Below are 12,514 nucleotides of genomic sequence, written 5' to 3' on the forward strand. Positions count from 1 at the left end.
CAGCTCTGAAAGTAGGACATCTTGATGTGTGTGCACTAAATCACAGAATGATAGAAACATTTAGGTTAGAAAAGACCTTTAAGATCATCAAATCCAACCATAAACCAAGCACTGCCAAGTCCACCACTAAACCATATCCCTAAGTACCATGTCTACATGCCTTTTAAATACCTCCAGGGATGGTGGCTCAACCACTTCCCTGGGAAGCCTGTTCCAATGCTTGACCACCCTTTTGGTGAAGAAATTTTTCCTTATATCCAATCTAAACCTCCCCTATTGCAACTTGAGGCCATTTCCTCTCCTCCAATCACTTGTTACTTGGGAGAAGAGATGAAGTCCCACCTTGCCACAACCTCCTTTCAGGTAGTTGTAGAAAGTGATAAGGTCTTCCCCTCAGCCTTCTTTTCTCCAGACTAAGCAAGCCCAGTTCTCTCAGCCGCTCCTCATAAGACTTGTTGTCTAGGCCCTTCACCAGCTTCATTGCTCTTCTTTGGACACGCTGCAGCACCTCAATGTCTTTCTTGTAGTGAGGGGCCCAAAACTGAACACTGTATTTGAGGTGCGGCCTCACCAGTGCTGAGTACAAGGGGACAATCACTTCCCTAGTCCTGCCAGTCACACTATGCCCGAATACAAGCCAGGATGCTATTGGCCTTCTTGGCCACCTGGGCACACTGCTGGCTCATATTCAGCTGGCTGTCAACCAGCACCCCCAGGTCCTTTTCTGCCAGGCAGCTTTCCAGCCATCCTTCCCCAAGCTTGTAGCATTGCATGAAGTTGTTGTGACCCAAGTGGAGGACCTGGCACTAAGCCTTGTTGAACTTCATACAGTTGGCCTCGGCCCATTGATCCAGCCGGTCCAGATCCCTCTGTAGAGCCAAACTACCCTCAAGCAGATCAACACTCCTGCCCAGTATGGTGTCATCTGCAAAGTTACTGAGGGTGCACTTGATCCCTTCGCCCAGGCACTGATAAAGATATTAAACAGAACTGGCCCCAATACTGAGCCCTGAGGAACACCACTTGTGATCAGGACCTGATCAAACTCCCTATTGGTTGTTACCATTTATGCTATTATTAGCACTGATTGTGTCCTGGTTTCAGCTGGGATAGAGTTAATGATGTCATATGGTATGGAATATCCCTTTGGCTAGTTTGGATCACCTGCCCTGGCTGTGTCCCCTCCCAATTTCCTGTGCCTCTCCAGCCCTCTGGCTGGCAGGGCCCAAGGAACTGAAAAGTCCTTGACTTAGTAAAAAAATCACCCAGCAACAACTAATAACCTCAGTGTCCTATCAACATTGTTCTCACACCAAATCCAAAGCACAGCACTGTACTAGCTACTAAGAAGAAAACTAAATCTATCGCAGCTGAAACCAGGACACTATCCAGTCCTTATCCATACCATTTATGTCATGCCACACTTTCCAATACAACCTCATTAACCACCATCACCCTTCCCATCCTTTGATATAATACACTGATATCATTCCCCTAGTCTATGCACACCCTTGTAAAAATGTCTATAAAATGTCCACAAAATGTCCATAAAATATCCATTGAGTTCATTTAGCCTATGAACACAATGTCTTATGGTGGTCACTCAGGAGATGAGAGGTTGTGTGTTGTATGGGGTTATCGGGCATCAAAGCCGGCTCAGGTCAGGTCACTGCTTCTTGTAAGGCTTGTCCTCCAATGGTTCAGGTGGTTGCTGCTACAGTCATTCCTACAACATGAAACTCAAATCATGGGTTACAACAATTTAAAGGTATATCTATTACAATCTCCACCTCTGGACCCTTTGGACCAGCCCATAGGGTTTAACATTGCAATGAACTCCTCCCCTTGCCCCTGCTCTGGCTTGGACTTATCCACAGACTGCTGTCCCTTAGGGTTGTACCTGCTCCAAGTGGAGCCTCAGCTACGAGCCACAGTCTCTCCAGGGTTATCCCTGCTGCGGCACAGATTCATCCACAGTCACAGTCATTTTGAGGTAAACCTGTTCCAACGTGGCCTTATCCATGGGCCATGACCATAGACCTACCTGCTCTAGCGTGGCCTTACACACAGACACAGTCCCTTCAGAAGTAAATCAGCTCTATCATGGCCTTATCCCTGGCCACAATCCCTCCAGGGCTGTACCTGCTCTGTCGTGGGCTTATTCATGACCACACACTTTGCGGTGCTCCAGCATGAACTCATGTACAGCCACTGATGCTTCAAGGTGTGCCTTCTCCAACATGAACTTGTCCTTGGGCCACAATTCCTTCAGAAGCATACCTTCTGCAGCACAGACATAACCATGGCCACAGACACTCCGAGAGTGCCTGCTCAGGCATGGACTTATGTGGAGTGGCTAGAAGACAATGGGCATATTATAAGCAATCCAGACCAAGTAACTTTGTTGTAATAGCAGGCCAAGTAGGCAGAAGCTGTAACAAGCTGCAGCTGTTGTGAAGGACATATGCAAGGCCAAGGGAGACAAAGAAATTGTGTACTGGCAGAGAGATAAGAAAGTTGGACTATTAAGGAACTGCGTACGTGGGAAAGAGATAAAGGAGTTGGACTGAAAAATAAGAAAATAGAATGTCAAAACAGAATGTAGGCGAGGAGCATGGATACCACGCCGTGACCAATCATAGAGTGCAGGAGAGTGAATAGACAAGCAGCTTTAGCCTATTAGCAATCTAGAAGCAATGTGTGTGTTTGTGCTAGTGTATACATTGCTGTGTATCCCTTAATAAAGTGGCACTAACTTGATCACATTGGTCGTATAAGTTGTGTTCGAACCTTCCACGTCAACAAGTGGCACTCAAACAGGGACCCTCTCGTCCATGCTTCCTGGAGCGAAGAGACGGCTCAGAGGGGGCGGAAGAAGCCGACCGTAGCAGGCGCTACCCTGGTGCCTGGGAAGACGCTCGAGCGCAACCGTTGGAATCTCGCCCTGATCAGGTGAGCGGTCGGGGAGGAGATGGGGTCCACACTAAGCAAAGAAGAAGTGGCAGTAGTTAAGCTCCAACATATCCTCTCTAAGAGAGAGTTATCTTATGATGAGGGAGGCCTGAAGAGGTTGCTGTCATGGGCTCGGCAGCATGGATTAATCCTTTCAGTGAGAGCAGCCTTTGAACTAGCCACTTGGGAAAAGATTGGCGTGGCACTGTGGGAGGACATTAGTTCAGGCTCTGAAGAAAGTGCTAAATTCTCTGCAATGTGGTTGATTTTAGAAACTTTGAAAGAAATTAAAGCGGTCAGCAGACGATTGTATGATGCTGCCATGGAGGGGGACTCCGCAACGGGAATGCATTTAACACCTTGGTGGCAAATTCTGCATCTTTGATCTCTGGTACTTCTTTGTTTTTAGAAAGCACAAAATCATAAACCTGTGGAAATAAGTCATAAAATCATTTCAAAACTGTCCCTCGACTCAGCCAACGGACTTCTGTGTGGTACAGAATATCTTCATAGGCAACATTTAGCTCAGACAGAAATTCCTGACACTGTCTGTGTTTTAGTGCAGGAGCTCTAATGAAGTTAACACAAGAAAGCACAATTTTCATGCCAGAGTCCAGCTTCAGTGATTTACAACACAGGGCTTGTTGGTGGATGATGTGGTGTATGGCTATTGGATGTGAATGGCTGCGTTTGTCCATCTCTTTGTTAATGTGTGCAACCACTCCTTTCATGGAGCCGTCCATGCTAGAAGCACCATCATTTGTCACATTGAATAGTTTACCCCAGTCCAGCTCCAAATCATTCATAGTTTGGCAAACTTTCTCAGAGATATCCTCTCCTGTAGTTGTTCCTTTGGTGCTTTTCAGTGCAGCAAGCTCCTTTGTGACTTCGAAAGAATCATTTGTCCCACGAATGAAAATTAGAAGTTGTGCAGAATCACAAACATCATTGCTTTCGTCGAGTGCCAATGAGAAATAGCAAAGTTTTTTTGAGGAGTTTTGCAACTGCAGATTCAAATTTCCCCCCATTTCTTCAGTCCTTCGTGTAATTGTAGGTCCTGAAAGACTCACTATACTAAATAAATTCGCCTTCTCTGGACACATCTCTTTGGCCACAGAAAGGAGGCATTCTTTAACAAATTCTCCCTCTGTGAATGCTCTGCGAGTGCGCGCTACGAGCTTGGCAACTTGATAGCTTGCTCGAAGTGATGACATATTGAGCTGCTTTTGCTTCACAAACGTACTTTGCTGAGTTGTCAATCCATGTTTCAGTCTTAATATTTTATCTTTTCTCACTTGTCCGACCAAAGAATCATATTTACCTTTATGTTGAGTTTCATAGTGTCAACGCAAATTGTATTCCTTTGACACAGACACTGAATTCTGGCATATCAGACAAACAGCTCGCTCTTTGTACTCCGGTGAAAAAATAATCAGAAGTCCACTTCTTGGAACACCCCGCACTCGGAGTCAATTGTTCTTTTTTTTGACATGATGGTGCGCGCGCTTCCCACTGGTGCTGGCTTGCTTGTCCTGCCTGGGAGCTGGAGGGAGGGAGGGAGAGACGGGGGAGCCGCCCCCCTCGCTGATGCCGCCGCCCCCCTCCTCAGCCCGGCCGCGCAGTCCGGACAGGGTGGCCAGAAGGGACTGAAGGGACTTTGCCGCGCCGGGGCTCTGGCGATTCGCCCGAGTTGGCTGGACCTCGCAGTGCAGAGGCTGCCGACTGAGCTTGCCCGGCGGAGAAGAAGGAGGAGGAGGAGGAGGATGAGAACGCGGCGCGGTTTGTAGGCGAGAGGCGCCCCCTGGCGGGGGCAGGTCGAGAACGAGGCGCTGGTTCCAGTTACCTCTGGAATGCCATATCTAGGAATAATTTCCTTCAAGAGAGCTTTAACAACTACTTTTGAGTCATTTTTCTGAGAAGGGAAAGCTTCCGCTCACCCTGAAAATTGATCAACAATAACAAGGAGGTATGTGAACCCCATTACTTTAGGCATTTCGGCATGATCAGTCTGAAGCTTTTGAAAAGGATATGTCACTGGATGTCGCTTTCCCAGCAGTGTCTTCATTCTTAAAGAGGCATATTCTTTACATAGTCAACAGTTCTCACAAATTCTTTTGGCTGTTGCATAAATTCCAGGCGCTGCCCACAACTGCTGGATTTTGAAAGCAATACTTTCTGGTCCTCTGAGATCTGTCATGCTGCCAGTGAGTGATAGGTAATAAATACCTCTTTGGAAGTAGTGGTTTACTTCCTAATAGTTACTGTTCATCACATTATTGTGCTCCCAGTTTCTCCCAGGTTTGTCTTTCTTCTTCAGGTAGGTCTTCATGGAGATGAGTTACAACTGGTAGTTCAGCCTTATCCTGTTCAGTCAGAATCAGTCATTGTTCAAATCACTTGCTGTGCAGCAGCTTTTGCTGCTTGATCAAACAAGGCATTTCCTTGAGATACACTGTCTCAGTGGTTGGTATGAGACTTTACATAAATTACTGCCAATTCCATGGGCTGTTGTATTGCCTCTAACGATCCTTTAATTAAAGTTCCATGTGCTGTGGTCTTACCTGAGGAGGTAAGAAACCCACGCTCTTTCCATAGCATGCCTGTAGCGTGACAAACTCCAAATGCATATTTAGAGTCCATGTAAAGGTTAACTCGCAGTCCAAGTGCATATTTTGCAGCCTCAGTGAGAGCAAAAATTTCTGCAACTTGTGCACCTAGATTGGGAGATAAAGGTCTGGCCAATAAAACTTGAGTCTCTGCGGTAACTGCATATCCAGTGCAGCACCAGCCGTCTTCATAGTATGATGATCCATCTGTAAAGATTCAAACCTGGTTTATCTAAAGGTTCATCTGTTAAATCGTCTCACAGCTTACTTGTTGTGGTTACTACTTGTTCACAATTGTGATCATCTTTTTCTCCCTCTGTAGGTAGTGGCATTAAGGTAGCTGGATTAAGGTTATTACATCTTTCAAGTTTCACATTGTCTGCAGGTAAAAGCACTACTTCATATCGATGTGCCCTTTGTGGAGAAAGCACTTTTTCTGCATATTGTTTCAAAAGTATTTCCACTTCATGGGGTACACATACTGTCAGGGGGTGTCCCAGGACAGTAGTCTGAGCTCTTTCCACTAACTCAGCAGCAGTTGCTATAGCCCATATACAAAGGGGAGTTCCTTTAATTACTGGATCTAGAGTACAAGAATAATAAGCTGTTGTAGACAAAGTTGTAATTTGGATAGAGATGCACAGTGTCCCTTTTTTGCAAGTAGTATACACAGGTATGTCTTCTTCTGTATGACTAGCTAAAAAGATCATCCACATACTGAAACAAAGTAGAATTTCCTGGAAAATTTAAGTCTTTAAGATCATTAGAATAGTTTGCCCATGGTGGTATCTGAGTAAGTATTAAATTAGGCTCTGGAACTATCGGGTGAGGTGAGATAACATGCTCATTTACTGCACGGAGATCCTGAACAAATCTGTACTCTGGATTCCCATCTTTATCTATTCTGTGCTTGCTTACAGGTAAAATTGGGGTATTATAAGGGCTTTGGCATTCTCTGAGAATTCCTTTTTTTTTTCAGGAAAAATTCAAGTTGTTTTTTCAATGCTTGGGACTGCTTCAGCAACAATAGGATATTGTTTAATAGAGGAGGGAGTCTCTCCCTTTGTTTTATTACCACCGGCTCTGCCAATAGCAATAATCTTACATCCTCACTTGAGGTACTCCACAATTCTCAGGGAACTGCTTCCAATCCCAATGTTATTTCAAAATTAGGTTCTTCATTTTTTAAAACATGCACAATTTCAGAACCCATAAGGATTAACCAAATCCCGTCAGGCACTAGAGATACCTGAGTACCAAATTCCTGCAAAAGATATCTCCCTAATAATGATATAGAGGAATTAGGAGAAATTACGAATCTTCCCCATGCAATTTTTCCAGCTAAAACACTTGGAAGGGGTGTAGAAAGGTATTTCACCTCCTTGCCTACTACCCCTTTAACAATAACTTTTTTTTCTGATAATTGAGGTATCTCATAAATCAACAATGATAATGTTGCTCCAATATCTACTAAAAAAACCAGAAAGAATTCCATTTACCTTTGCAGTAATTTGTCCGTACTCATTTACCTCTATTCCTTCCAGATTCATCTCTCAGCAGTTCCTCGATAATCTTATTCGTCTATTGCAGGAGCGGGCTGGAAATTAGGACCACGCGTGGCAATCAGTTAGCTGAGGGGAATGTGCTCGAGCTTGTCTAGACAACAATTAACATGATGAGGCATGTTTACAGAGCACAGGGGAGTGGGAGACGGATGGCGCCAAGGATAGCGCCAAGGAAAGGTAACACCTTGCTGTTAATTGCTGGCAGTTAACCACCAATCAGGGATTGCCTAGTATGCAAGGCTTAGCTTCAAGAACCAATCTGTTTAAAACGCGCAGCTTCTGAAAGTGTATAAAACCTCGTGCTTCTGTACAATAAATTGACATTTGCTTGCATCAAGCTGTGTCCCGTCTCTTCATTCGCCACAAATTGGTGACCCCGACGTGATGCGTTTAAGGATCTAACGTGAAGGGCTCTCGAATCGCCTGTATGAGCGACATGCAGTGAATCCCACAGAACTTTGAATGATCTGCTGAAAGGAAGCAGGAGCCGGCCTGAAATCCCTCCGGAGTTGAGGGGTGAGCTGTGGGAAATCCGTAATGGGGAATCAGGCTTCGTCCCCAGAAAGAGACGTATATGGACTCATGAAGGGTCTTCTAGTCAGATCAGGGAGTCCGTGCCTCAATCTCCTCAAATGGTGACCCCTATGGTGGTGTTCCGAAGCCTTGGAAGAATAAGGACGGAAAAAAGACAGCTCGTGGAAGAGGGCTGCATTCCGGAGGAGACGGCTTGGCTGAACGATCGTCTTGCTGTCTGGACCAGGCAGACAACCTAAACCCCGAGGATAACACCTGTATTCATCGAGACAGGTGAGCAGCCAAGAAACTTTAGAGACTTTGAAAGAATGAAAGTGTGTACATACAGCAGCCAATTGTATGATGCTGCCGCGGAGGGGGACTCCGTGTCGGGAATGCATTTAACACCTTGGTGGCAAATTCTGACTCCTCTTTGCCAAGTGTGGACTAATTCTACTAGCGGTGCTAAACCAGAGGAAGCTGTAAATTCCACCGACAGTGCGACTCTTCTCAAGACACCGTCAGTGATGGCGATTCCGTCCACACATCCTCTGCCCCCAAAGCTTCTGTCACTGACTGCAGCGACCCTCACAACACAGGACCAAGCACGGGAACAGGACAACTCGGACAATGATTCCATTGACACTGATAAACCTTTTGATCCAGGTCCTATAGATCTGGAAAAGGAGCTAGACCTTTCCCCCACCCCCTTGTCTCTCCTGATGCATTGATTGTATTTTTGGGGAGGGTGAAAGGGGGTCTGAGGGATCGGTGGCAGGAATGCAAGTGGGAAACACTTAAGTGATGGGTTTTGGGAGTCGCTAGGGCATGTTCAGTATTTTGTCAGACAAATCAACCTGCAGAGTGGCAGCCTGTGCAATACGAGGCTGTTAAAGGGTTAAGCAAAGCAGTGCGGGAAGGGAGGATTCATAATGCATTTGCTATGTCCCTTCTTGAAGTGATGGCAGAGCCTTATACACTCACACTGCATGATTGGAAGTTATTGCTTTGTATGGTACTAACTGATACAGTATATGATGTGGCTATTTGATTTTTGTGAGCTATGTGTAGTGGCCTTGACTGAAAACCTTAATCGGGGAATTGCTGTTAACTATGAGCAGTTAGCTGGAGCAATTAACTGTGCCGATTCTGTGACTCAGGCAAGGTATCCCAGGGACAACTGTTTGCAAATGAATGAGATGGCTATTAAGGCAGTCAGGATGGGGGAGTCTTGCCACAGTCTTGCAGGGTCCTAGAGAGTCACTAACTTTAATACTAACTTGATTGATTGGCTTCAGAATATTTTGCAACAAGTCGAACATCAGGAAGCTCAAGGGTTGCTTTTAAAACAACTGGCTGTGATAATGCCAATGAAAAGAGTAAACGGGCAACTTTCACAATCGCAACCCCAACATGTGTCAAGTGATTGTAACGCAGAACTCACAGCAGACTGTAATTCTCAGGCTGAGTTCTGGAATGCAGCATAACAGATTTTTGCTTCTCTAATCTCTTCTGTAAGAATAGTACACCCTCTTAACTTGCTTAGTAAATTAGGCTGCTAGCTTGCTAAACAAAGTAATACTACAAATACTATTCTTTTTTTTTTTCTGGCTTATTAACAGATGTTGATTCTGTCCATCTTATGTTGCTACAGAACCGAGTTGCTTTTGATTTTTATTATTAGCACAGGGACACAAGTGTGAAGACTTTGATAGGATGTGTTACGTGAATCTGAGTGACCACTGTGAATTAATTTACAAAAGTATACAAAACTCAAAAGCCTTAAAACAAAGATCTGCAACAGAGCCAGGGGCGGGATGCCTTTGGTCTCTTCTCACGGCTGGGAAACTTTGGGCCATGACTCAAAAGTATTACAGGATTTATTATAATTATCTTTAACCACCTTATTGATGTTTGCCTTATGTCTCCCATACCTTTTTTTTTTTTCCTGTATTCAGTATTTAGTTGATCGTAACATAAATCAGGTCATGGTCACCCAGCTACACACACCCTTTGCCTCCTCGCAATTAACAAGCAAAAAAGAGGAGGATAGAGAATGTCTGAAGAGAGATATAGGAGAGGAAACTGGAGAATATTTGACCTAACAAGAGATGAGAGAACAGCTGGGTATTGTGAAGGAGACTAGGAAAGATAAACATGGTTATCTAGTGTTTAATAGGTGTCTGCATACTTGTAGAGATACATAGCTATGTAACTACATGAATGATTTCTGCCCTGAGCCTGGTGGAGCATACAGCTGCGGTTTGGTTTGTGTCCGGGCTCAGATGTAAATAGGGGCTTCTCTGTTATGGTAAAAGTGTTTCTCTTTGCATAAAAAAGAGAGGGAATGAAGGGAATGACCCCAGAGGTATGTTCAGAGAAGGCATGCGATGTTTTGAACTTTTTGACTGAACCAATTCTTGTTTGGTGTGCCCTTCCACCTATGTATAATGTTAATCCAAAAGAAGCTGATATTGTTTACACTTTGTCAATAATTGTCTTTCTGTAGATGCTAATGTAGTAGGAGGCTATGATGGGAACGTATTGCAGCAGTTCTTCTCTTATCCAGAGTAACAGCAGGGAAAGCATTAAAGAGTTAAATCACCTTGTTTGGTAGGCAGTTCAGAATGTGAGTCAAAATTGCCACTGCTTTTTGTTGTTGGTTCAGGGACATGGCTGTGAGGATTTTGATGGTATGTGCTGCGTGGATTTTAGGCGCCCCATTGCAGCAACATGTTATCAAAATCTGAGAAAATTCCAGCCTTTTTTGGCATCCATTCACTCAATTGGCAGTATTGTTTTTTGCTATTGCCTTGGTTGCTGTCATGTTTGCAAGGGCCCTGCAGAACATGGCAAACCTGGTACTAGCTGTTCAAAAACAAAAAGGGGAAATTGTAAAATTATACGAAACAAAGACAGTGGGTTATTTTGACATTGATAATATGTCTTAGTTGGTTTTTTATTTGTTCTATTACTTGTGCCTTTTTTTTGCTCGGTTTCAGGGGTTCTTTTGTGCAACAGGAAGGGGGAGATGCAGGAGCGGCTGGAAACTAGGACCATGCGTGGCAATCAGTTAGCTGAGGGGAATGTGCTCGAGCTTGTCTAGACAACAATTAACATGATGGGGCATGTTTACAGAGCACAGGGGAGTGGGAGACGGATGGCGCCAAGGTTGGTGCCAAGGAAAGGTAACACCTTGTGGTTAGTTGCTGGTAGTTAACCACCAATCAGGGATTGCCTAGTATGCAAGGCTTAGCTTCAAGAACCAATTAGTTTAAAACGCGCAGCTTCTGAAAGTGTATAAAACCTCGTGCTTCTGTACAATAAATTGACATTTGCTTGCATCAAGCTGCGTCCCGTCTCTTCATTCGCCGCAGTCTATTGTGAATGAGGATGTGGATGATGTGGGGGTGTCGATCCTTGTTCTGAGACTGTTGAGCAAAGTGGGCATTCCCATTGCATATGTCCTGAATCTCCACAATGAAAACATACTAAAGTATTAGAATTTAATTGAGACTGTCAATTAGGATCTTGTTCAGGCCAAGGATTAAGTCCTTGTCTTCTTTGAGCAATTTTTCTATCTTTTTGAAAAATTCTTTCCCTCTCTTCCATTTGGAATAATTCTCTCAGTAGAGGTTTCATATCATTCCAGCTGGGAGTATAATCTGTAAAAATTCTAGATAACATTTGTGCACATCTTTCAGCATCATCTCTCAATCTCAGCATTTTACTCTGCCAAGCAACCAAACCTCCCTGTTTCCAGGGTTCATCTCTCATTACCGCAGTGACTGACCCTCTGGAGGAGCTCTGGATCCTGCTCTAGGGTTAGGAATGTATTCCAGCCTCAAAGGATACAGTCCTGCAGTGGGAAGGTTAGTTTCCTCTGCCTCTGGGGTGGAGGGAAGTAAGCTTACCTTTGTTTTAGGTGATTTACGTCTTTGCTGTGCCCACTTATACCATACATAACAATAATCAATATCCTGGCCACCAGAGTCTTCTAAAATAATTCTCAAAAGTTACTGTTTATGAGGCTTAAAAGTTCCTTTAGGAGGCTACACATCCATTGGTCCTCCTCCTCTAGTATGAGTCAGAAATGGCCATTCCTCCTGGCACAAAATAATCAATTTTCGTTCCTGCAAAGCCTGTGCCAGAGATATCTTTTTCCAATTCTCTAAAACCTCAGCAAGGGGTGTCCCCCTTTCAACGCTGGGTGTACTTTCCATTCTTATCAAATTTCTTAACTTACTCACCAGTATGCAAATTTAAACACAAGAGTACTTTCAGGTCTGTGTCTGGAATTACCCGTGTCCAAGTCTCATCAGTTGATCTCACCTAGTTGCCAGCAGTAGAGCGTTGGTAACGGGTATGTCCAGAAGAGATTCCTGACTCCTTTCTCTTGCATCCTAGTGTCCCATCTGGGTCACCATCTGTTAAAGGAAAAATTCACACAGATGTGGGTACCACTAGGCTTGCTTTAATCACAGCTCAGTTGGGCCACCACCTCAGTGAGTGGCAGAGAACAAAGGGATACAGCACAGCTTATATACACTTATAAAATCGTTAGTCAATGTCCGAAGTTTTTAGAAGTTTCCTTTGGTCTTGTCAGTTCTGTGAATCCATCACCTGACCCTGTCCCAGTTGATTCATCTATTCAATTCCAGTCTCTGCCTCGGTTCCAAGGTCCTCCTCGGATCGCGATCTTCTTTCTGTCTGCTTTAACTCACACAATCCTTCAAGCACACTTAGTCTTTGAACAAGCAATTCCTGTTCACATATACTATTTTTTCTAAAAAACCCTGCGTTTCTGAGAGCACGTGTGTACACAGATTGATCATATATTGTTTTCTATTCTCCTACTGATTAACTTGACAAAGTTTT

This window comes from Falco peregrinus, chromosome W (genome assembly GCF_023634155.1).
Source record: "Falco peregrinus isolate bFalPer1 chromosome W, bFalPer1.pri, whole genome shotgun sequence".
Classification (NCBI taxonomy): domain Eukaryota; kingdom Metazoa; phylum Chordata; class Aves; order Falconiformes; family Falconidae; genus Falco; species Falco peregrinus.